Consider the following 26,395-nt stretch of genomic DNA (forward strand, 5'->3'; position numbering starts at 1 on the left):
AATCCAACCTTTTTGCGGGATTTGGGGGTTGCTGTAGGGAGACCGTGCTGGGGAAAGGAAACTGGCGAGTAACTAGAAGGGGTGATAAAGAAGGAGAGGAATACGGGAAAAAGGAGAAAGCGAAGGAATGGATAAAGGAAACCGGAAGGAATAAGAACGGAATGCACATAATAAAAGGAAAAAAAAATGAAGGGACAAGAACAAGATAGAACAGTAGGAGAAAGGGAAGGGCGGGGTGGAGGGGTGGGTGGAGAGAAAGACTCAGGGCCGCCCGGCGGGGTCTGCTGGAAGTGAGAGCTGAGAGATGGGGGACGGCGGACGGCGGACGCCAAGGAGCCCAGAGGTCTAGAGCAGCCCCAGCTGTCAGCGGTGAACAAAGGCCGCCGAGCCGCAAGTGAGAGGCTGCAGGCCCCGCCCCAGCCAATGAGCGGTGTCGGCGCTGGCCCCGCCCCGCCCCTCCCCGCCCCGCCCCGCCTTCGGCTCCGGGACCCGCACCGTGGCCGGCGCGCGGAGAGCTGGCGGGCGGCGGACGCGCGGGGAGGCCGAAACTTTCTCTGCCCGCCTGGTCCAGCTAGCCAGAGCCGCGAGTTGTGGCGGCGCCGCGGGACCCGCTCGGCCGGCAGCTCTGCTAAGACAACCGGGAACACACTGCGAAACACACTGAAAAAAAATTCTCAAGTCAGTCCGAGGCTCAAGGGGGCAGGTAAGGTGCGGTGGACGAGGGGTCGTTCCTGAGAAGTGTCTGCAGCCGCGGCACCCGCACCAGGGCTCCCAGGGAAACTGCACTCCTCACGGCGTGCCAGCGCGTCCGTGCGTCCGTCGGTCTTTGTCTATGTCAGATTCTGTCTAGGTGTCTTTGTCTCTGCATGTAACTGTCAGGGTCTCTCCCTCTGCCGGGGTGGGTGCTGCTGTTCTGGTCCCAGTCTGGAGAAAAGGATGCTGCGTCTGTCCTCTGTCTTTGTCTCGGTCTCCCGGAGACTGGTTTTATCTACTCCAAGCCCCGAATCTGATCTTGATGGATATTAAGTGATGTCTGAGATGAGGAAAAGGGGAGTGTGTGTGAGCCCTCAGGGGGCCAGGTCCTAGACAGAGGGTCTGACAGCTGGGGTCCGGTCACTGCACTTTGACTTCTGGAACTATGGAGATGGGCTGTGTCTGCACTCACAGGGTGGCAGGGATGCGATACAGTTAGGTCTGTAATGTTTCACTGAAGGAATATGTCACAGGGGCTGAGGTGGGTAGACAGGGGGTTAATGAATGAAGGTAAGTGGCACCCTGGAGTTGTGGGTCACCAGGATCAGTCCTCGAGTTGCCATTTAGCCAAATTAACACACGCACAGTTCCACACCCACACACACTACATTCACTTCTTTTTTTCACCCACCATAGGCAGCCAGCCCCCCACTCCCTACACCCCCCACCACACCCTTCAACATACTTAACTCCATCTTTCAGAGCATACAACTCAGCAGCAACAGGCACCAAAACACCACAAGCCAGGTGAGCTTTCTCCTTCGTGCTCCAAGTGGAAAGGAGTAAACTGTGGAGAAAATGAGTGTTCTTCTCACCCACAAGTATGTCAGGCCTAGGAAAGTGCTTGAGACTTGTTAGCTTCAGAGCACTCAGTTCCCCAGGAACAAAGAGTGTTAGGGATCTAAGCATCTAAAGTTCCTGGGTCCCTCCTCTCCCATTCCATCCACACCCTCCTGCAACCATCAGCCCTGATCTTGGGTCTTGGATGCTGGCAAACTAGTGTGGAGGCATTGAGTTCTGGAGAGCTCTTGGCAAGAGCTGTACCAGATAAAGGGTCTCCTGCTCTGCTGGTAGTGCAGCCTAATTGCAGTCATGGGAGCTGAGCAGCCCAGCCACAGAGAGGTGAGCCGTCTGCTTGGCAATTCTTCCAGCGCCAGGTACCCTTGAAGTGATTCTGTAGGTAGGAGCTAGAGTTTGTAACCTGAGCTTCCTCTAAGTTCAAAAATAATTTTCTGTGGGCATTCTGCAGAAAATACAGGTGTTGAAAGTGTGTATATATTTGTACATACATGAAAATGTGTATTTGAGACTGCATTTACAGGCAGGAAGGGTGTTTGTGTTCAAGGGTGGAGAAGAGCAGAGTGTGTGGGTGGAAATCTGTGGGCAGAGGCACACACACTAATCAGGTGTGGCATTTACACCTTATATTTATCCAGTGCCTTTCTTCTGAGGTGCTTTCTGCACATCACAGACGTTATCTCATTTGTTATCTCCTTTATCCTCACAATGTAACTACCAGGTTGGCATGAAGCATTGTTAATTCTCTGTTTTACCAGTGAAGAAACTGAGGCATGAGAGGGGCAGGGATTTCCCTGAGGTCCACTGCTAATGGGAGCAAAGTTAGGAAGTCAAAGGATAAACTCTCAGCTGAGAAGATGTGAGTGTGTACATTCACTCTTCATGAGGTGAGAAAAAACCCAGGTGGAGAAAAAAAGGTTGTCTCTCAAAAGTGTCTATGTGAGAGCAAGAAGGAGGATGGGACATTTGAGATGGTTGTTATTTAACGTTTATGGCAGCCTCTGTGCACTTCATGAAGTAAAACCTGCTTTAACAATCCAGCGTGTGCATTTGTGTCTGCAGGAGGAGCCTCCTGTCTGTGTGTGCCACAGTAGATGTGTGTGAAATAGTTGCTGTCAAAGGTGTGTTTTGGGAGACCCAATGCTTTGGGAGTATGTGAGGGAAAGATTTGCCATGCAGTCTTGAGAAGCCATGTGTTTGCCTATGTCTGTCTGTCTGGACAAAGAGGTAGATGGGCTCCAGCCATATAAAAAATGGCTTTCTAATCCTGAAAATTTATTTATATGCCTTTGTACTTATTCAGCATTCACTTAATAAATATTCATTGGATACCTACAAAATGCAGGGCTTTGGGCCAGGCAGTGAGGCTACGAAGATGAATAAGGTAATGAAGGCAAACCTATGGTTAACCAGCTTATAGTCGGTGTAATGGGCAATAGTTAACATTCACTGAGTATACTATGTACACAGTACTTGTTATGCATTATCTCATTTAATCCTCAGCACAGCCCTGCAGGGTGTATGATTATTAGACCAGGAAATTAATAACGTAACTAGGGTAGAAAATGGAGGAGCAAGGAATTGAACTCTGCTCAGCTCAGCCCTGGCTATTTTTTTTTTACTTTTTTTTTTTTAATGTTTGTTTATTTTTTTGACAGAGAGTATGAGTGGGGAAGGGGCAGAGAGAAAGGGAGATACAGAATCTGAAGCAGGCTCTAGGGTCTGAGCTGTCAGCACAGAGCACGACATGGGGCTTGAACTCACAGACCACAAGATCATGACCTGAGCCTCAGTCAGACGCTTAACCAACTGAGCCACTCAGGCACCCCTGCCCTGGCTCTTTCCATATTCTTCTGCTTTAAAAATAGAAATACATGTTTCCTCTCTGCAAAATATCCTTGCCCTGTCCCTCTCCCTCTACCTCCACCTAACAAGCTCCCACTTGCAATTCTGGTTTTAACCATGAGAATCAACACCTTCAAGAAAACTTCCCCTCTCCTTTCCCTGAGTTTCTCTGGATCACATGGCTTCCTCTGAGTTCTTCCATGCTATCCTGGCATTTACTCACTGGTCCTGAAGAGCCTGCTAAGTTCTTAGAGGCAGAGATAGTGTCGTGAATGCCTAGCTCAGAGTATAGTTTGTGGCTACTTTGATTAGGCCCTTAATAAATGCTTGTTTAATAAAGTAATGGGAAGGAAAAGAACTGTCAGAGACCATTGGCAGGGAGCGTTTTCCCAATAGCAGGTTACTGCATGGACACACTTCGTTGGTGTGGCCTCTGCTTTCCTGCCTTTATTATTGGGTCACCTCCTTCGGGGCTGCTGCCTAGACAGGGCTCCTCCATCTCAGTTCCTGACTCCAGTTTGGAAACCTAAGGAAAATCTAGCTCCCAGCCACCCTTCCAACATAGGCACTCTATGTCAGGTTCAGTCAACCCACAAATATATATAAGCAGGAGTTGCTAGGGTCTAGAATTGAGGTTTTAAAATTGTGCATTTGGAACCCCAGGAGGGCAGTGGTTCCAGGGCAATGATGGGGTGTTTCTAGGGGTTTGCCAACAAAGTAGTATCTAGCTGTCTGGGGAATCTTTAGGTAATTTAAGTGGTAGGACTCAGAGGTAGCTTTTGAATAGATCTTTATGCTGCTACAGTTTGAAAACCACTGATCTAAAATAGACACTCATAAGCTGCTGTTGGGAGTGTGAATTGCTACCATGTTTGGGGAAGTAATCTGGTCATGATTTGTCCAAGGTCACATGATTACAGTCTGGTGACTCCCTTCCCATACCCTTTATACAACCCTATTATTTCTCAAAGGTTGCCACATGCCTTCTCAGAGGTCTGAGATTATTTTAGTTTTCCTAAAACTGCATTTCACTATTTATTAAAGATTTTATCCATGCAAGGTACCATGGAGTTGGGGGATTTTAAGAAATGTTTCAATAATTCCTTGAGAATAAAAATTGTGATGAAAATTGAAAAGAAGAACCAGAACACATGAATCAATGACAAGTACATTGAAAATTGGATTGTACTAACTTTGAACATGGCAGCTGCACAGCATGAGGGAGGTGATCTCGAAGACACCAGGGAAGAGGTGGTCATGAACTAAACCTTGAAGTTGAGCTTCAGGAATGTGTAAAAAGAGTAGACATAGCAGCAGCAAGGTTATAGTTTCAAGATGCAAGCTGAGACCTGAGGAGATGGAGCTTTTATTCCCAAGGGGAATCCTGGTGGGAGCCTGTTTCCTCCTTCCATGCAACTCAGGAAGACACTGAGAGCAGACAGAGCTGGGAAATGAAAGATATGAGGTAACTCACCTCTAACAACTGCCTTCAGCAAAATGAGTGTGCAGAATCACTTTGGATCCCCTTCTCCAAGGATTTAGAGAAGTGGGTGGGGATGTGTCAAAAATCAAGCATGGCCGCATTGAGCTTCAGGCTAACTGCCGTTTGGCAAAGCTGTCCCTGTGTCTGCAATCTCCATCCTGCTTCTGTTACTCTGTTGCTTCCTGACAGACATCAACTTCTACTTGACGGCCTATCATCATCCCTAGGCTTCCTATAATAATAATTTTAACAGCTCTTTTTATTTGTACAGGACTGTCCACTTGAAAAGGGATATTAATGTTGCTGGTGATGGTGTTATTAGTATCATCATCATCAACCCTGTAAGAAGATATCTTCCACAGTTGGACATATGGGAAAACTCAATGAGCTGATCAGAGGTGAAGGAGCTCACCCAAAATTTTAAGTGGAATGCTGGGATTAGAACTCAGTTTTCCTGACCCCCAGTCCAAGGCTATTACCACCCTATCATTAGGCCTGATGGCAGACAGAATGTGAGGGTGTATGTGTGTTAGCTATCAGCTAAAACTAATTGTTCTAATCAATCCAGTAGAGTGGTGTCTAAACAGATGTGATGTGGGTTTTGTCCAGTACCTGGAACAAAGGCAGTAAGGAGCTGCCCTATACAGATCACCCACAGAATTGCTTCCAAGTCAGTTAATCACTGTGGGAGAAGATAACTGCCTTAAGGATGACTGCTAGCAGGCAGACACACACACACACACACACCCCAAATTCATTCATTCATCTCTCCCACTGAGACATGCTCTCCTCTGATATCCACACTCACAGTCACATCCCATAGCATGAATCCTCAGACATTCCCAGATGGCAGGACCTGGAAGATCCACACCTGTGTCTACTTGGGTTGGTCTCTCCATGGCATTATCTAAAGTGTACTTGGCAGCACCCCTCCTTGATGCCACAGAACCTCAATTTCTGCCATGCCCAGAGCAGTCTTTTGAATTGCCATCAGCCCTTCAGAGCTGCAGAAGTTCCCAGGCCATAGCATCCACCAGAAGAGGGATAAATCTAGATGAGACTTTCAGACTAAGGGGTACACAAGGACACAGACCCCTCAAAAGTGTCAAAGTGGAGTTGAGATCAGGGGTGAAGATGGGCATTATTCTGGAAATCAATTGATGTTGAAGGACAGACCCTGTCCTTTGCATGAATGTAACTGCAATGCATAGACTGCCAGGTGGCTGAGGCAATCCCTGCCTGAGGCACCAGGGTGGGGCTGTGCACTTGGCTCACTGGCCTGTTGGCTTTGGGGGCATCTTCAGTCTCCTTGCAGTTGCAAAGCCATTTGCTGCTAAATCACCCTCCTCCTGGCATCCTGGACTGCTAAATTGGTCTCAACTTGCTGTACTTCCACCCACCACCTTAGTCATTATTCGCTGGCAGCATTCAGAGAGTGGGTGTAAAGCAGCTGAACATTATATTCCTGCTGAAGAGAGAATTGAGTATAGGCATGCAAGGGAAGGAGGCAAGAGAAAGCTAAGGAGGCAGGGAAACAAAGCTTGGGTTTGCCAGCACCTTTCCCCAGGAACTCCAATAACTCTAGATGGTGGGGTGGTGAGCAATAGGTGAGTGTGTCCTGGCTCAATAGGAGGAGACACGAGGGGTATGCTCACTACTGAGGGGCTGCACCTGCTTGGTCTAGAAGGAAGAAAGGACATCAGCTATGGGAGAAAGACTGCCCCCCTGTTGGCTCCTTTTCCTTAAATTTGCAATATGTACTGTCACACCCATTGAGCATCTGTTCCCATGTATTAGTATTTAGCTTCTCTATCCTTCCTCCCTGCCTAGATTATAAATCCCTTGAAAGGAAAATATGCCATGCCTCACATGTAGAGCACCAGGTTCTGAATTCACTTAAGGTTCAGACTCAAATGGCTGAGGGTAATGGTAAGGCCTACAGTGGCCCTTCCTTCTCAGATCCTTCTCAGATCTCCCTGTGGTGCCCAAGGGCCACCGAGTTTGAAAACCCAGACAGGCAAGAAAAGAAGGAATAACAGGGGAACTTTCAAGGCTGGTTCTCCCTCAGCTTTCAAGGAAGCTTCAGGGAGAGAAAGGGTTATACCACACAGGAACCAACCAGCTAGGGAGGCAGAAACTTAAAGACTTTCTGTCCTGGTATAGCGAGACTCTACATGATCTCCAGCCAACAGATGGGGCACTCTTTGTTAGCTCATCCAGTGCCCAGGATTGCACTGAGGCTGGTAGGAGGTGGAGAACAGAATCAGTTCTCATGTCAGACAGCAGAGATAGCATCAGGCAGAACAGAGTGACCTTGACAGAAGGTTCTCTGAGTCACTGATAACATTCATTTGGTCTCCCAAGCAGAGGTTGGAAGGGGAATACAGTACCAACACAAGCTGGCCTGGAACCTGATGGATCCCCCAACCTTGGTTCCTTCCCTCCCACCCTCTTATCCATGAAGATAATGAAAAAAACCCTGAGAACAGAAGCCACCACACAGCTAGGGAGGCAGAAACAATGGGGAATTAACTGAGCTTGTCAGGGGATGGAAGTCTGGGGGAATGAGCCCTGAGGTTGCTCTTTACCTTCTGCTGATCACTAAGAGGCAGTCTGACCAGAGTGTCTGGAGGATGCCTGTGCTGGGTCTGCCCTGGCCACCTCAGCAGCAAGGTCAGAGGCCAGAGGATTTCAGAAGGACCCTTTAAGCACTCAGAGAACCTCCCATATTTATTGCAACCTTCAGACATTCTAACTTCAGCTCTCTTCTTCTCTTTCCCATTGAAGGGCATCTCAGCAGTACACATGTGGAGGAGGATGGGAAGGATGAGACTGTGCTCACATCTTGAGGAGACAACCTCCTCCAGCCCCAATACCACAGTGGCACCAGCAGGCAAACTGAACTGCAGGCAGGTGGGGAAAGCAAAAACCACCAGGCAGAGCCACAGCCTCCACCTGCACTAAAAAGGCAGTGCTCCACTTAAGGGAGCTGTCTGCTCCCAGCTGCCTGCGCTTCTCCCCTCCAGGGGTCTGCAACTGCCCTGCTCAGAGGCATTGCACTGGCTGGGAGTGGGTAGCTCTTGCTACAGACAGGACCTCCAAACCCAAGGCTCCAAGATTTATCAGGAAACTAAAGAGTCTGTGTTGAAGAAATGTCCAGTGTTCTTCATAGAAACACAAAATATCAGAGTTGAAAGGATCCTTAAATTCTATGCTATCCACTCCTCCCACTCCATCCAAAACCTTCTTCCCCAAGTTGCTGTCTTTACTCACCTCCAAGAACTCCTGCTCTGGGTCCCTGGACCCAGTTTTTTCTATTTTAGTTTCATTCTCTTAAAGTTGCATATACTAGGTTCATATCAAGCACTCTACCAGCTCCTGGCAGGACCCACAAATGAGACAGAGACTGTTCCAGACAGGCTTGGTATTAGGGGAGACAACAGATGCATTAGAAAATATCCCTATATGGGGCGCCTGGGTGGCGCAGTCGGTTGGGCGTCCGACTTCAGCCAGGTCACGATCTCGCGGTCCGTGAGTTCGAGCCCCGCGTCAGGCTCTGGGCTGATGGCTCAGAGCCTGGAGCCTGTTTCTGATTCTGTGTCTCCCTCTCTCTCTGCCCCTCCCCCGTTCATGCTCTGTCTCTCTCTGTCCCAAAAAATAAATAAACGTTGAAAAAAAAATTTTTTTTAAAAAAATAGAAAATATCCCTATACAAAGCTAAACTAGTCTAAAAAGTCTTCATGGAAGATATAGAAGTTGAGAAGTACCCTGTGATCTGGGTGTGATTTTATTTTTTTAATATTTATTTATTTATTTATTTATTTATTTATTTTGAGAGAGAGAGAACATGAGCAGGGGAGGGGCAGAGAGAGAGAGAGGGAGAGAGAGAATCCCAAACAGACTCCATGCTGTCAACCCAGAGCCCCTGGTGGGGCTCGACCCCATGAACTGTGAGATCATGACCTGAGCTGAAATAAGAGCTAGACACTCAACTTACTGAGCCACTAAGGCACTCCTGGGTGTGATTTTAAGAGATGGAGGGAGGGTGGAAAAGATAGGGGACAATAGGTTGTGGGGAAACAAAAGCAGGTTGAATCAGATTGAGAAGGACCTTGTGCACCCCTTGGGAGTTTGCTTGTTATTTAGTAGGCAGTGGTAAATGACAAGTAATAGGTAGACAGTGGCTTATAGTAAACCTTGGTTTTAAGAAGTTAATCCAGTAATGGAGAATAGAATAGATTTGGGGTTGGAGAGACTTCTTTCTAGAAATAACATTATTTAGTAGAATGACTTTCTTTCCTCCTTCCTATCTCCTGATTGATAGCACATGTTCCCAGAGATCTTCCACTGCCTGGAAATGTAGGGTAGCTAAGGCTCAAGGAGAGGAAAGTTCCTAGTCTAGGAACTTATTTATAAGAAGATACATGGGTAACACCTTGCTTTGCACTGCTTTAGACATAGACAGAATCACAGGAGCCTTTTTGTTTTGTTCTGTTTTGTTTTGTTTTTGTTTTTTTAAACAGATGAAGGTATGGAGGCCCAGACTGGGGAGGAACTTGCTCAGGGTCCCACAGCTGGTTAGTTGCAGAACTAGGATTGGTGCTCCCACTTCAGACTCTTTACATTAACCTGCTGCTAACTGTGGACAAAGATGGAAGGGCCAATAGAATTCATTAGATCCTCAAATCTTTAGTGTTAGGCAGGTTTGCCCCAGAAGACATATGTCCTTGTCAATAATGGGATATTCTCAGTCTTTGTGGGTCTCTCCCCACCCAAGTCAAGGGAGTCCCTGGACTTCCACTGAATGGACTTCCACAGCCTCCATTTTTCTCTCCTGTATTCCTCCTTATTTTTCTGGGGTCTTCAGATGTTTGATTTCCTTCTTTTCTTTTGCCTTTTTCATTGTTCCAAGAGCTCTGAGAAGCTCCCATCTAATGTGATAGTGAAGGTTTACTATGCCAGTCTCAGTTGTGACCAGTTGTCACCTTTCCAAAATGAAAATCAAGTTTGCTGTTTGTGTCTCATATGTGCCCAATTTAAACCAAATCTGAACAAAATGAGAAGGCTGTGGGTACCGCTGAGCTCTGCTAACCACCCAGAGAGTTGATGTCACATTGGGAGAGATTCCCAGCCAGGAGGCAGATGTCCATTCCAGTGCTCAGAGAGTCAGATATGGTCAAGTAAGGACCTTCTTCAATCTCAGAACTGGGTTCCAGGGGTCCTCCTGCCCACAGCTCCAAAGATCTCAGAACATCATTCCCTATCGTCTTCTACTTGCCCAGGAGCTTCCCTTGTGTTTTCTAGAAGCCTGACTAACCAAGGGAGGATAAGGCCATGGCAGTGTCCTGTGACATCTCCAGCCTCCAGTGAGTCTTTCCTCAGGAAACACTTCAGCTCATGCCATATGCCTTTAGTCTCCAGAGAAGTTCATCCTCACCTGGATGGCAACCTACGGCCCCGGTAGAGCAGGTGAGCCCCACAAGTGAGGCTTGGGTTTTTTCATGCTTGTCAACCTTTAAGGCAAATTTGGGAGTGGAAAGCAGAAAAAACATTGTTTTTGGCAGTGTTTGACTCTGCTACCTAACAGCTGTATGGCATCAGGCAAGTCACTTAGCCTCTCTGAGCCTGCTTTCTCATCTTTCTCTTACTATAAAATGTATTGTGTCCTAGGTAGAATTTTTGTGAAAATTACATGACCCAATATAAGTAAAGGCACATGAAACATAATAGGAGCTCTATTTCTGTTAGCCTCATCTCCTTCCTGTCAGCCAATGGAAGGAAGGCCAACATGAGACTAAGACATCCATGCAAGAAGGCCATGAGCCCTTCATATAGATATGTCCAGGATATCAGGAAGGGGAAACTTTGGAGTCAGGCAATACTGCATGACAACTACGCCCTGTCTCTCTCTCTCTCTCTCTCTCTCTCTCTCTCTCTCTCTCTCTCTTTTTAACGTTTATCTAGAGAGAGAGTGTGTGAGCGGGAAAGGGACAGAGAGAGAGAGGGAGACACAGAATCCAAAGCAGACTCCAGGCTCTGAGCTGTCAGCACAGAGCCCGATGCAGGCCTCAAACTCACAAACCGTGAGATTATGACCTGAGCTGAAGTTGGACGCTTAACTGACTGAGCCACCCAGGTGCCCCACTCTCTCTTTTTTTTTAATGCTTTATTTTTTTGTTTGTTTTAATGTTTATTTATTAAGTTTATTTATTTATTTTGAGAGAGAGCATGAGTGGGAGAGGAGCAGAGAAAGAGGGAGAGAGAGAGAGAGAGAGAGAGAATCCCAAGCAGGCTCTGCACTGTCAATGCGGGCCCAATGTGGGGCTCAATCCCACAAACCGTGAGATCGTGACCTGAGCTGAAACCAAAAGCTTAACTGACTGTGCCACCCACATGCCCCAATGTTTATTTATTTTTGAGAGAGAGAGAGAGCATAAATGGGAGAGGGGTAGAGAGAGAGACAGAGGATCTGAAGTGGGCTCTGTGCTGACAGCCTAGAGCCCTATGTGAGGCTTGAACTCACGGACCATGAGATCATGACCTGAGCTCAGTCAGCTGACCCACCCAAGTGCCTCCTCACAACTGCTCTCTTATTTGCTTACTCTGGCACAAAGAGACAGTCATAACTAAAAACAATACGGGAGAGGGGGTGAAACACTTCCACCTTTGTCACTCTGGTTCTCTAACTACATTGTCAATTTGACTAAATTAAAATTGGCTAATGAAATTATGTACAACAGATGAGTGTGGCATCATTGAATGTCCTGAGTCAGAGATTCAGTGTTGAAGTAGATCTCTTGCTCACATTGGCTTATGACAAATGTGTGGAGGACAGGAGGCAAGGGACGGGAGGGCTCAGAGACCCTCAAGGGCCACTGGATTTTCCCTCTGCCCTCAAGAAGACTCCATAACACCATCTGGATCATGTGTGGAATGGAGTTAGGGGAGAAAGATTTCTCCCCAGGGTGATCGGCTGGATACAAGGATTTTATACTGCACCTCTTTCTTTTTTCCTCCTGCCTCTTGCTTCAAAGCCAGTGCCTTTTCCATCTGGGTCATTTCCTGGATTATGTAGCATATAAGGTCAGGAAAAGAGGAGAAAGAAAAACAAATCAAATGAAACTTCTCTCTGCATTTAGTTCATTGGGAGATGAACAGATGAAAGAAGGCCCAAGTTTGGCCAAGTCTCACATAGGAGAATGAAAAGCTGAAAAGTCCACCTCTGTCTTTGGACAGAGGAACATTATTCTGCCTAAATAGCATCATTAACAAGATGGGGCAGGCAGCCTGGGTGGACCAAATCAAAGCTGCTGCTGTTTTGACACACATTCTATACCAGGGACAGATACATGAACCCTCCCATGTGAAATGAGCAGTCTGGCATTTAGTGCACCTTCCACCTGCCTTCTCAGCTCCTTCTCTGCTTTTTATTTTTCTTTTTTCTTTGTGTGTGTGTTTTTTTTTAAGCAGGGGAAACTTCTCCACTTTGATGGCATGGTCCAGAAAGTTGAGGTGGTTTCTTCCATGGCACAAGCACACAGCTATTAGGTCTCTGATCTGACTTTAGAACCTACATCTTCAGAGTCTAGCAATTTCTCCATTCTAGTATGTTGGTATCTGTTGGGGAGAAGGCAGTGCCTCCAGTGACAAGAGGCTCTCATGGCTTTTAGAAACATCTGGGAGAGAGGTTGTTAGCTCAGTTGCAGGGCCATCTGATTAGGGCCAGGACAGCTTGAACAGATCTTAGAGAGCTGTCCATGAACAAAGGCATCCACAGGACTTCCCTCCAGCAGCCTCTGCCCTCCCCCATTAGACAGCAGTGGGAACCTCCTGTCTGCAGAGAAAGACAGAGTTCAAAGGCCTGCCTTGGGCACAGTCCCTGGGACAGCAGCTATAAACTCCCACTTGACTGCACTTCATGGATTCAGAAGCTGATGAGAGATGTGGAACCTGTTAGAGAGACACAAGGCAGCCTGGAATTAGGCCTTACTCTCATCAGCATAAAGTGGTTTCAGGAAAGCCTGCCAAGGGTCAAAAATAATGGTGCTATGTTGAGGTCCCTACTTAAAATGTCTGCACTCAGCGGGGCCCTAGAAAGGTGTGTCCCAGGATAGGAAAACAGGATGAAGGGTTGGCGACACAAACCAAGAACTCTCCTCTTTCTCCGCTCCTCATACCTTTTCTGCCAGCTACTGAGGACCTTGCTCTATTGCCTGGCCCTGGAGCAGCTACAGAACAGGAACAAGAAGGCAAGTGGGATTTCTGGGATCTGGTCTAATTGAAGCGCCATCTCCCTGCTTTGCCCAGACCTGTGCTGGATGCACAGCACTTCTCAGGCATTCAGGATTGGAGTCTTCAGGGACACAGTGGCAGGAGGACCCCAGGGATCAGCCACTTCTCTTGTTGACCAGAAAGGGCTCTTAGGATCTCACTCTTTACAGGCATATATATTTCCACATTGAGTCATATAAAGGTACTAATAGAAGGTAGAGTCTTGTTTCTACGACTGGTGTCTATGAAGGTTTCTTTTGCCATAGTACCACAGAGTGCTCAGTATGCACCAGATCCAGTGCAAGAGTGGACATTTCATGGTGCAGACCAGCCTCTGTGCTGCTTCATGTTTACTCCCCTTGTTCCAAGCCACTGAGTTGACATCATCCCTTAGATTCTCCCACTCTCTCTTCTTCCTCTAGCCGCTCCATGGACTCAGGTGAAAAGCCCTCCCCATAGGTGCTCCTGTTTCAGGAGGTGGCAGCAAGTGTGGGCCGAGCAGTAACAGCAAGAGACAGGATAGGCCAACATCACATGCTTCAGTCCAAGAGGATTTTAGGGCCAGAGACCCACAGAAATGCCTCTGGGGAAGACAGAGGTATCTGATTTCATCTACACCCTGGGGCCAGGCTGCTGTTAGCTGGCTGTGACTCAGAGAACATGCAGGGGAATGAGGAGATGTCTCTAGCTAAAAACACCCCATCACCAGCTTAAGGGGTTGTGTCTGCTCCCCCCTATTCATACCTGTGCTTCTGACTATCTGCTCCTTTCCTTTAATGTACTGAGTTCTTCTGGGCAAGGCTCTATGGTAGGCCCCAAGGATACCTCTGGCATCCTCAGCGACTTTACTATCTATTTGTTAGTGATTTCTAAGCACTTTAAGAGCAATTTCTACAAAAAAAAAAATTGATACATGTTTACCCATGTTTGAAAAATATCTAATCTCTAAAGGCCCTAAATGGAAATGCCCCAGTTCTTTAGATAATGAAAGAAAAGAAGTAGAGCCCAGAGAACAGCAACGTTGGGGAAAAATATATGAAGAATTTGAGTCTAGAATTAGAGCACAAAAATGCTTTCAGTCACCGAGTTCTATATGTTAAAAAACAAAAAGACAAACATAGCTGCCATTTACTAATCTCTCAAATATGTCCCACTTCCTTTACAAATAAAATCTCACTCGATATATACAGAAACTTTGTGTGGTAGGTACTACTGTTAGCTCCAATTACAGGTAGGAACGGAAGCTTGGAGAGGCTACAGTGTTAGTCCAAGATTAGGGCTGCAAAGGACTAACAAGGATTACAGACTGAACCCAGAGTATAGGAGGAAGTGAAGCAGGAGGAAGGGGCAGGGGCAGAGTTGGGATGAGGTCTGGAGGAGCAGGTAAGCCTGTGGGGAGAAGGTTGGGCAAGGGGGCAGGAGAAACACTGGCTGGTGTTGAGGTCTACAGAGCATCAATACCACTAGGGGTAAACAGATGGTGTGTGTGGCTAGAGCTCTGTTGATGGCAGTCTGGGTTCAAAGCCAGGCATTGCCCCTTGCTAGATATAAAACCTGAGACCTCATTTTCTGCATCTGGGGTACAGATTACTCCAGATCATGTATGTATAGTCCTTCATCCAAACCTAACAAATGGGAGATTAAGAGGACCTATGTCCTCCAGATTGACATCTAAGGGATCTGGACTCTGCTATTTCAACTTGGGCACCTACCTCTGGCCAGAGGCAATGGTAATGTTGGTAAACTATCTCCCCACAGCCTTTCCTGGGCAGTGGCCACCTTCTTCTTAAGCCATGGGAGGCTGGCATCAGCCTTTTCAGAGGAGACTCCTGACAGCATCCAGTTTCTGATTCTTCAATGAGGTGGAAACTGAAGAATACCTCAGCTCTGTTGGGGAGGGAACTCTGCACAGGGCTCTGCCAACAGGGACAGTTTCTCTCTTTAGAAAGGAGGAAAGATCCCTTCTTGGCCTTTCGGCTAAGATCAAGTGTAGAAAGGAGGAAAGAGCTTGGAGGCTGAAATGGAAGTAGAGGAGTCAAGACCAAGTCCTGGGGACAGAGAGAGGTGGGAGCTGAGGCACACCAGTCTGGCTCCCCCGTCACCCATGAGGGTCTTTCCAGGAGTAGGCGAGTGGAGGAAACTTCACCCTGCTGGTGATAGCCTGGCTCTAGAGGCCTGAGGGAGAGGAGCAGGTCTTCTGCTCCAACTCTGCACTGCATTCTGGGAGCACTGCTGAAGCCACTTTGCGGAAACCACCCTGCCAGCCCCATCCTAAAGGTAACACCACTCTGCCAAGTAGGGGGCAGAGTCAAGAACAGGCAAGCTCAGGAACATTCTTTAGAGCCAGGAAGGAAAAGAGTAGAAGGTAAGGAAGGAGGGAAAGTGTAGGTTGGAAAGTTTATAGATTTAGCTTCTGGCCTTCTTCTTCCTACTGAGTGTCTTTGTTTGACCTGCTATAACAAAATACCATAAAGCAGGTAGCTTGAACAATAAACGTTAATTTCTCACAGTTGAGAGGGCTGGGTAGTCTAAGATCAAGTTGCTGGCAGATTTAGTATCTGGTGAGAGGCCACTTCTTGGCTTGCAGACAGCTACCTTCTTGCTGTGCCTTCATGTGGTGGAGAAATAAGGTTCTGGTATCTTCCTTTTAAAAAACACTAATCCCATCATGCAGGCCCTATCCTCATGACCTCATCTAAACCTAATTGCCTCCACAGGCCCCACCTCCAAAAACCATCACATTGGGGGTTAGGGCCTCAACATATGAATCTGAGGGGACAGAAACTTTCAGCCCATAACACTGAGCATCTATTGGGCTGCCATGTCTAGCCCTGTGCAGGCAGCAAAGGGAGCATGAGGCAAGTAGGATTCAGGGTCCCTGCTTGTGAAGAGACAAAGCCTCAGTGACGACTAGATGTAAAGTTAGGAGAGGGTGTTAAGGAATGCACACAGGGTGGGCTGTGTATCCACCTCTCTGCCTCTGTGAATAGCTCTCTGCCTCTCATCCACCTTGTGACATCGGACCAGTTCCCTCTGTGCCTTGTATAGTCATTGGCAAATTGGGATGTAGAACCACCTCCTGGGGTCAATGTGAGAATTTTTTAAAGTGAAAATTGTACTGAAGTATATGATATACATACAGGAATATGCACAAATCATGGATGAACAAACTGATGGATTTTCAAACAAATTTTACATAAATAGAACCCAAGGCAAAAGGTAAGAGTGTTAAAAGTACCCCTGAAACTCCTCTGGCCCTCGTACCCTTTGTCCTTCTGTCCCTCATCCTGACACCATAACTTTACCCTCTTTACCAACATCTTATTAATAGGACCATATAGCATTTGCATTTCAACATATAAGCTGCTGGAATTTTCATTGGTATTATATTGATTCTATAGATTGATTTGGAGACAATTCAAATCTTTAGAATATTGAGTCTTCTAATCCATGAACCTGACCTATGTCTACATTTGTTTAGATTTTCTTTATCACGTTTATCACAAATTACTTCAAATAATTTAAATAATAATTTAATATATATAATTATATAATTTAATAAAATAATTTAAATAACATTTTAAATAATTTAAACAATATGGTTTTCAATGCAGAGACCATGTATTACTTCAGTTATTTTTGAAATGTACATTTTTTAAATGGTAGTTTTTAAAATTTCTTTTGCTGTTTATTTGTTGCTAGTATATACAAGTGCAATTGATTTTTGCATACTGACATTGTATCCAGATACTTTGCTACATTTATTGCAAGGATTAAATGAGGCAATGGATGAACCCTAAGCACATTGCTTGGTGGGGGCTCACTAACTCTGACCTGCATGCAGAAGAACCGAGACCGGTCAGGGACTCAGTACTAAGGGTATCCTTAGTGAAGGAAAATATCACAATAGGAAGGTCATTGAGCTCTAGAGGGAAGGATTTGTCTGGCTAGTTAAGGGAGTTAAAATCCCTATAAATAGAAATAATAGGAGAATAAGAAAACAATTTTGAATGAACTTTGAGAGAAATTCAAGAGATCTGAATGGATTCTAATATTGGTGCTGCACTTTATAGTTTGTAAAGCCCTTTCACGTGCACTGTGTCATTGATTCTCACTGCACACCTATGAAATCACCACATGTGAGATTTTTATACCATTTTCAGAGATAAGGAAAGGGGCTCAGAGAGTTAAGGTGCTTGGCCATGTTGTTTCTCTGAGGAAGTGCTGGTTAGATAGGTTTCAAACACAAGCCTTTTGACTATATTACTTAATGGGAAGGTTTCCCAACACTGTCAGATGGCAGCATTGGTCTTGATGAGGTAGGCCATGGGAGCAGGAAAAGGTTATCAGAAAGATTAGTGTGGCAAGTGTTGAAATCTGTATTTAGAAGACCTTTGTGCAGAAAGGGTTAGTGGGAAGAGAGGAGGCAGGCCTTCTTGAAGGTTACACCACATGTTAGATATGAGATGATGTAGGCCCTCAGGGAGGGAAGGGAGAGCAAATGCAGAGGAAGGAACCACAGTGGGCCAGGTACCCATGGGTCAGATCACAGCTCCCCATGAGTAACACATATAAGTGAGGAATTTCCTTTGGGGCTTTTAGATCTCAACTCTCCATTTAAAAAAGAGTGAAACTTGACATGTGTTTACCTTTCTTGGCTAATCTCATGATTAAAAGTACAACCAAATAAAAACAATGAACTCTCTCTTCTTCACCTGTCCTCCTAGACCCTCTCTCCCAGCTCCTGTTATACACTGACCTTGGTAATTTTTGTAGATCAGCTCCACTCTGGCCCCCCAGAGGTGGCCCACCTTGGTCTGTTCTCATACTGGGAGCTCAGTCCTTTCAGCCAGTGACTACCTTTCAGATGGCTCTGATATGGCCTGTTCTCAGCATGAGACTGAACTTGGTGGTGGGCATGCACCAATAATTCTTTCTTCTCAAAGCATGTTTGGTTGCTGATCTCACCAGAGCCTCTCAAAGTCTTCCTTGGAAAGAACAGTTGCAGTGCTGCCCAAGAGCAGATGATGAAGGGGAGCTCCAGAGAGAATGATTCACTCAAGACCACACAATCAATCAGTGGCCCAGAGGAGCAATTTAAGGCCCTAGTCCATTGCCCTTTCTACTCCGCTATTAAAAAAAAAAAAAAAAAAAAAATGAGGGGCACCTGGGTGGCGCAGTCGGTTAAGCGTCCAACTTCAGCCAGGTACGATCTCGCGGTCCGTGAGTTCGAGCCCCGCATCAGGCTCTGGGCTGATGGCTCAGAGCCTGGAGCCTGTTTCCGATTCTGTGTCTCCCTCTCTCTCTGCCCCTCCTCCGTTCATGCTCTGTCTCTCTCTGTCCCAAAAATAAATAAACGTTGAAAAAAAAATTAAAAAAAAAAATGAGTTGCTGGGGTGCTGGGTGACTCAGTCAGTTGAGCATCTGACTCTTAATTTCGGATCAGGTCATGATATCAGTTCTTTTTTTTGAGCCTGCTTCTTGGGCCAGGCTGGGAAGAGCAGGGACTATATTTTGGTGGGTAGGTGATAGACCGTAATGAAAGCACCACCATTCCACTGCCTCTTTTCTCTTGTATCTCTTACTTCACGGTTTTATTTTTGGTGTGCTTCCTCTAATGACTTTCTTCATGGTCCTAACAACCATCTTGTTAACCATTAGTTTAAAAAATGTTGGGGTGCCTGGGTGGCTCAGTCGGTTGAGCATCCAGCTTCGGCTCGGGTCATGATCTCATGGTTTCGTGAGTTCAAGCCCTGTGTTAGGCTCTGTGCTGACAGCTGGGAGCCTGGAGCCTGCTTTGGATTCTGTGTCTCCCTCTCTCTGTACCTCCCCTGCTTGCACTCTGTCTCTTTGTCTTTCAAAAATAAATAAAGATTAAAAAATGTTGAAAAGGCACCACTTTTGCTGAATTTCTGAGGTAGAATAACAGTTCTCCAAGCCATTGCAACTACCTGGCCCCTAAGCAGTGGTTAGGGAAAATATATAAGCAAAGCATGAGCTAAAGATCATAGGAGCAGACCTGCTTGTGGGAGTAGAATTCAATTCAAGGGGGATATAGCAGATAAGACTGGTGGAAGCTACTTGAGAGCCATCTTCTGCAGAACCTTGAATGCCAGGTTAATGTCCAAGAGGAAGGCAGAGACTGGATCTCTAGAACTAGCTGGCTCTGGGAGGAATGGGGTTAGGGGAAGGGGATGAGGAGCAGTATCTGTCTGGAGTGATGTAGCTAATGGTGTTTTAGAGGAGAGAGCTGCCAGGAACACCCCCACCCTTTCCTCCCTGCCTGTTTTGCAGAGGCCACCAATTTTCCTGCTACTTCTTGAAATAACATTAGTGCAGTAGACTCCCCAGCTATTAGAGGGGGAGGGCGGTCCCCCATTCAGGCAGTACTGCTTCTTATTACAAGTGTACTCACTGCTAATGAGAAGTGAGGTCTGAACACATGTGCACGTGCCTCTATGCATGTGGCAGTGAGAGGAATTATCCCAGTGAATGTTAATGAATGGACAGGGACAATGAAGTACAATGAATGAGTGAGTTGTAAGAGGCCTTTCATGAGGCCTGAGTGACAGTTGAACTCCAAAGGAAGGGTGCCAGCAAGAACGGTATCCACATCCAGAAATTTAGAGAGGACTTTTACACCTGACAAAACAAGGCTGCAGAAGGAGCTGAAGTTCCTTCAATTAGCACTATTACTGGGCATATTAAAGCAGGAGAAAGGGCACACCCTTAGTGTGGGATGTCTGAGAAGATCAGGGCCAATTCCTAGAAATTCTAGAGAGGACTGAGAAAAGTAGGGGACTTCCACCTCATCTCTACCCTGATGACATTTGGTGGGGTGGGGTTTGCCTAAGGGAATGAGAACATTTTCCTGGGCCAAAGGGCCCCCTGCTCTCCTCCTGTGGTCAGTAGCAGTTCTACTCCTACTGGAAGCTAGCTGGGGGAAAGGAAACTCAATGCTGATTGCAGAAATTTCTGAGGCAAACAGCTAGGTATCTGTCATTTTATATTTTCCTAACATCATACCCCTAACATTCCTTCTTCCAACCTCTTTGAGCCTCTATGTCTTACTTCCCTCCTTCATTTAACAGTCATTGAGCTGAATATGTGAAAACAAATCAAAGTGTGAGTCTTCAAGAACTCCAGAGCCTACTGGGGTGATAGGTAAATAACTAGCAACTTGAGACGTTACATGAGATCAGTGCTGCCATAGCTTCAGGCCCTCTCTTGTGAAACCACAGGCAAAGAAGCAAGAAGGACAGGAAGGCTTCATGGAGGAAGTGATATTTGAGTGGGACCTTGAAGAGTAGGTTATCACAGGCTTGGGTCATAGGGACAAGTTGTGAAAGAAATTCTAAATTGAGCAAACAGCTGAGCAAGCAAAGCTCTGAGGGTATTATGTACTGAGTGGTATTAGAGGAAATGGTGAAGAACAAGTGGAAGGTGAAGTGGGGAACAGGACTAGAAAGGGAGACTGGGACTCAGGTCATTAAAGTCATGAATGAGAGTGCAGGTCTCTGAGGAAGGAAATTAAGACAATTCTCCAAAGGGGAGAAGGTGAAAAGGACTTTAACATGAACTGATCAGGTCTGTGTTTTAGCAACGTAACTTCCAGTTGCTTCAGTGTGGAAGATCTATTTGAGCTGGAAGAAATCTAAGGCAGGAAGTTCATTCAGTGAGCATTTATTCAGCTCCAACCGTGTACCAGGCATTGTGCTAAATGATACAGTGGTGAGTGAGACATTCCGAGGAACTCATAGTTGATAGCATTATTTCCACAGATCTTTCCCAATGCACCCCAGGACACTCCTGGTTGCATGGAGGGGCTTTCACACACATTCTCCTATTGCCAGCTTCCCTCCAGTCCCAGAATTCCCCAACTTTGCACCAAGCCAGAATTGGCAGTAGACAAGGATAACCCCCCTGGGAAATTTCCAAGATACTGACAAATCCTGTTGTTTTGGATCTTGCACAAGATTCTTGCCTTTGTGATGGGTAGAAACATAGAAAAGGGTGCTTTTAGGATAGTTTACCACCTGGGTTTGCAGAAGTTTTCTGCCACTCTCCCTCCCTTCAACTCTCTAAGGGAAAATCCTCCTGAAGTAAAACCTTCAGAATGAATGTCCCCAGTTAAAACTCCATTCTTAAGTCATTTTGTGTTATTCTGTTAAAATTAATACCAGCTTTATATACTTACCTTCAATTGTGATATCCTATCCTGGGAACACTTTTAACAGTCCTTAGTTCCCTCTTCAAGGCATTGTATATTAAAATGTGTAAAACAAAACAAATCTATTCCAGGATTATATTACTTCTTGATAACTTACAGGCAATTTACACATTTTTTTTTTTTTGGTGGTAGTAGTAATGGGGTTAGGGATAAGTGGCTAGTGGCTTTAAATACTGTTCTTTCTATTAAAATGTGGTCCAGTCCCATGATTTCTTCTATCATGCTAAGATGCATTCAACCACATACCTCCTTGCTACTAAGCCCTGACTTCTCTCATTTAATAACAGCTCACCTGCCATGTGACACTTGCACAAAAGAAATCAGATCTCCATAACCAACAGCTATGATATATTCTTTGCCTTCATCTCCATGGCTGTTTCAGCACAGTACCCTCCCCCTTCTTCACTCAGCTCCTACTCCCTTCCCAATCAATGCATTTACATCACAATGAAGGCCCTTTCCCCTCCTGCTGTTATCCACTTTCCTTCTCCCCTCTTACTCTCTCCTTCATTCTCTTCTCCTCCCCCCAGGCTTCCCTCCCCCCTTGGGATCTCTCCCTTCCCAGATCCTTTTAGACCTCCTCCCCTTGCTCAGGCTTTTACCCCACTCCCTGCTCACTTCACTCTGGGGTCCGCAGGAAAGCAGGGAATTGAGGAGGAGTGGACTGGGAGCTAACAGATATGCTCAATTCTTCTGTTTCTTCCCACCTGCAAATTAACTCACCATTCCCTCCATACATTTTCTTCTTTGCCCTCCACTGTAGCCCTACAGACACTTCCTTCCACAAGCCCAAGATCACACCCCTGAATGGTAAACCATTTGAGACACACACAGGTAGCCATTCTTTGTTTTCTATAGCATCAGCCTAGGGAACCACCCAATGAGAAGCCAAGGGCCAGATCAAGGTGTCACTCAGGACTAATTTCAGTCTTCTTTGTGCTAATCCCAATTTCCTAGATAAGGCCATCAACTCATCTGGGTTTTACTGGGACTTTCCCCATTCTAATACTGAAGTCTACTCTCCCAGGAATTTCCACAGTCCCAGACAAATCAGCAAAATGTGTCTCCTCACAGAATTCTCTTTATAGAATGGAGCTCAGAGTACAGATGACTTAGAAAAATACAGCATCATTAAAGATGTTGAATCTAATGCATGATCTTGGTCCAAGCAGGTTAGGTCATTCAACTGTACTCTTACCATGTGAGGAAGGTCTAACACACAAGCCTACAAATGCCAACCATCCAAAGCTCTGGACCAGACTAGGAGGCTACTGAGGTACAAGTGCCACACAGAGAAGACTTCTTTAAAGCACAGGGGGGGAAATGTCACAGATACATTCCAGGCTACCTAGTATGTTCCAAAAAGACCCCTGGACATGGGGGTTAGGGATGAAAAAGTTTATAAATGTCCACTATGTAGTGTTTTGTGGTGTTCTAGCTAGGAAAGGGTAGCTCATGGAAACCATGTACCAAAATATAGAATATGATTTTTATTTTTATTTTTTATTTATTTTTCTAGAATATGATTTTTAAACACATGCTATCTATCAACAAACATTTATTGAGCTCTGGGATGGGAGAACAGTGTATAAAAGTCTTATAATCTGTTGAGAAAGGTGTATGACTACAAAGGACCTGCACTGCAGTGTGATTAACACTGTTAAAAGACTAAACAGAGGGTGTGTTGAAGGCATAGGAAGGCCTTCTAGTAGAGGCCCTGTTTCAGCAAAGTCTCAGGAATTTAGGCCTAGAGAACAGCATGGGAAAACCTGGGAAGTGGGTCAGTGGAAGAATACTACATATTTATAGAACTCAAGTTAGTCAAAATGGATGTAGGGAAGGGTAAGTGAGGGAAGGGATTGACGCCATATAATATGGAGATACAAAGATGAATAGTTCTAATCATGAAGGCCTTCTCTGTCACGTTAGGAGATTTGGATTTTATTTTTTGGACAACAGAGAAGCTTTGGAGAGGATGGGAAAGAGCAAATAACAGACCTATTGATATCCCAAGGGAAGTATGATAGAAACGTAGATCATAAAACATTGGAAGTGGAGTCAGAGGGAAATGCTGGTTTTTAGGAAAACCAGTAATAACACATCTTAGAGACTGGTCAGTTATCAGGGTGAGAAGAGGGAAAGGGTTCTGAGCTTGGTCAGGTTTCTTGGAATCAGATTTCTGGCTTGGTCACAGTTGTACCATTCTCCAAGACTAAGAACCTAGAAGGAGAGACATGCTGGGGGAAGGTGGGTAATGGCAAGGAAGAGAGAATGGTGAATTCCATTTCAGATATGTTGAGTTTGAGATGTGGTGGCCTATCCCAGTAAAGATGGCCAGCAGGTAGTTAAATGTTCAGGTCAGGAGCTCAGGAGAGAAGTTTGGCTATGGACACAGATCCAATCATCACCATGTGGATGCGGCTACAGCCATGGGAAAGTATGAGCCAACCAGGACCAGAGGAGAGGGTCCAAGATGGAACCCCAAATAACACCACCTTTTCAGGTCAAAAGAGGGAAAAGTGGAAGAGGGAGAGGCGAAGGGGATAGGAGGAAAGCCAAGAGATCATAGTATCATATAAGCCAAGGAAAGAGTGTCTCAAAAAGAATAGAGTAAGAAAAAAAGAACAAACAAATATGGAGTGACTGAGAGGTCAAGTTTGTAACTGTTAAAAAGTGTCAGTTGGATTTATTAATATCCCTGGAGAACATTTCTAGTGGATTATCAGAGACAGAAAACTAGGCTTCTGTAGACAGAGGATAAGTGGGAAATGAGCAAGTGGCAATAGTAAGTAGGACCTTCTCTTTCAAGAAGCTTGTCTGTGAACAGGAGGAAAAGGCAGTGATTTCTAGGTGTGTGGGGGGGGAATGGAGTTCAGGAGCTGGTGTGTTGCTTTTCATTTGGCAGACCTATGCATGTTTAAATGGTCATGTGAGAGAATAATGGAAAGCCATGGGGCACCTGAGTGGCTCAGTCAGTTAAGCATCTGACTCTTGGTTTCAGCTCAGGTCATGATCTCATGGTTTCAGTGGTTTGAGCCCTAAGTAGGGCTCTGCAATGACAACATGAAGCTTGCTTGGGATTCTCTCTCTTCCCCTCTCTCTCTCTGTCTTCCCCTCCCCCATTCATGCTATCTCTGTCTCTCTCAAATAAATAAGTAAACTTTTTTAAAAATTACAGAAAAAATAGAAAGTCAGAACTTGTAGAAATAGAGGAATAGAACATAATTCTTAGTGCCAGACCCCTGAGAAAGTTGGAGTTGATGGAACCATGCCATAGCTAGAAGAATTAGCCTGATATGAAGACATTCCATTTTGACAGGTACAAAGTAGGCAGGAATCACTTCAACTCTAGGTAAGTTCATGAGTTCAGGGAATTGAGAGAGTTTGATCCCAGTGCTTCTACTTATCTCTGTACTATAGAGATGAAGTTATCTGCAGGGAGTAAGATGCAGAGGTGGTACAGAGCTTATAGAGTGGAGAGGTTTTAATAGATGTGACTTGAGAAATACAAAACATAGCAGTAAAAGCCCAAGATTGCTAGGAGATCTTGATTCTTTGGTGTGGATGTAAGCATCTGGACTCAGAAAGAGTTTAGTATCCATTTGGGTGACAAAAGCACTATTTAGCAATACACAGTGCTGAGCAGAAAAAGGCAGGGAGGGCTGGATCCAGCAGAGGGGGAGGCACTGTGCCTCAGATGAGAGGGTGTAGCACAAGCAAAGGCATGGAGAAGGGGAAGGACTAGACAGGACTCTGGGCACAATCAGGGATGCTAGCAATGAGGCCATTCTGAATGTCAGATGCAACCCTGAGTGTCTATGACCCTAAGTTCTGGGACTAGTTGGGAAGGGTGTTTCACTGGCAAAGCTTGAGATAGTGGGACGTAAAGTTAGAAGGCAGGTTGAGGTTAGATTGGACAGGATGTTGAATGCAAGCTAGATCTGTTATTACATGTCTATAGGGGCTGACTCCATTCTGTTCACTGCCATGTCTATAGAGCCCTGATAGTGACTGCACATAGTAAATGCTCACTAAATACTTGTGAATGTCAGACAAAGGCACAGATACTCCCCAAAGCTCTCCCCAACAGTTACAGATATCTCTTTCTGTCAAAGTGACCACTTGGTACATATACTGGGAGGTGACACATAGCTGTGGCTACTCTACCAGGCATTTCAATCCTTTTTTCACCTTGCTTGCCCCATGACTAGGTTGTGTGAGGCAATAGATGAGTTCTGGCCTTTGAACCCAAGTCCTGGGTCTACAATCAGTTTTTCTACCTGTAACACCTGGAACTCTGCTTACCAATACCTGTCCAGGGTATGGTCAGCACAGATGAGATAAGAACCCAATGCAAAGATGATTGAAGTATAAGGTCTCATAGCACTCTACGTATCACTATAGATAAAGCACCTGATAAGTGGTCCATTTAGCAGGACTTACTACTTCCTAGTTGCTTCCTGTTCCTTATTTCTTATGGTCAACAGAACACTTAATGGCTGAGGGGAGGGGATGGGGGCCAAGAGATGTCAAAACTCTTTTTTTGACATCCTCATCCATGGCCTGGCCCTCATGGGGAGAAATAATGGCTGATACATAAGGTGACCATATGCCTCAGTTTATGTGTGCTGTTCTGATGTAATTTATACTAGTGTCTTCTTTCACTCTTAAAAGTGTCCAAATTATATGATCTCCCTGCTATAACCTGTAATGTGTTCACAGTTTCTGTGTTCCCTGAGAAAACTTGTGTTTGCAAGTTACTGACTTTAGTTGGAAACAGAGAGAACCAAGTCTTGCTTGGCAAGTTGGCTAAATAATATATTTATGCAACATATGTATCTCATTGGCCACAATCAGTGCATCTTCTAGTTATACTACCCACAGGGCAGAGAGAGAGAGAGCCCCATAGCCAGTACAGCAGGATGGAGAAGGTACTAAAGGGAGTTCTCATACTCTCTACTCTCTTCCACTTTGCTATAATGCAGTGGGTCACAGTGTAAGCAGGCTACCCAGGG

General features: G+C 45.6%; 1 protein-coding gene across 3 annotated transcripts in view; it reads left to right on the forward strand.

Annotated features, from left to right (window-relative positions):
* Positions 1–468: 468 nt before the first annotated feature.
* The window catches only part of LZTS1 (leucine zipper tumor suppressor 1), a 48,996-nt gene continuing 23,069 nt past the window's right edge, over positions 469–26,395 (forward strand). Inside the window, exon 1 of one of the 3 annotated variants that reach the window (XM_045458057.1) lies at positions 469–703. The gene's annotated coding sequence lies outside the window, so the exon portion shown is untranslated. Of the gene's footprint in view, positions 704–5,168; positions 5,278–26,395 lie in introns of those variants that run through there. The other 2 variants (XM_045458037.1, XM_045458047.1) reach the window with 2 other exon arrangements.

This window comes from Leopardus geoffroyi, chromosome B1 (genome assembly GCF_018350155.1).
Source record: "Leopardus geoffroyi isolate Oge1 chromosome B1, O.geoffroyi_Oge1_pat1.0, whole genome shotgun sequence".
Lineage (NCBI taxonomy): Eukaryota > Metazoa > Chordata > Mammalia > Carnivora > Felidae > Leopardus > Leopardus geoffroyi.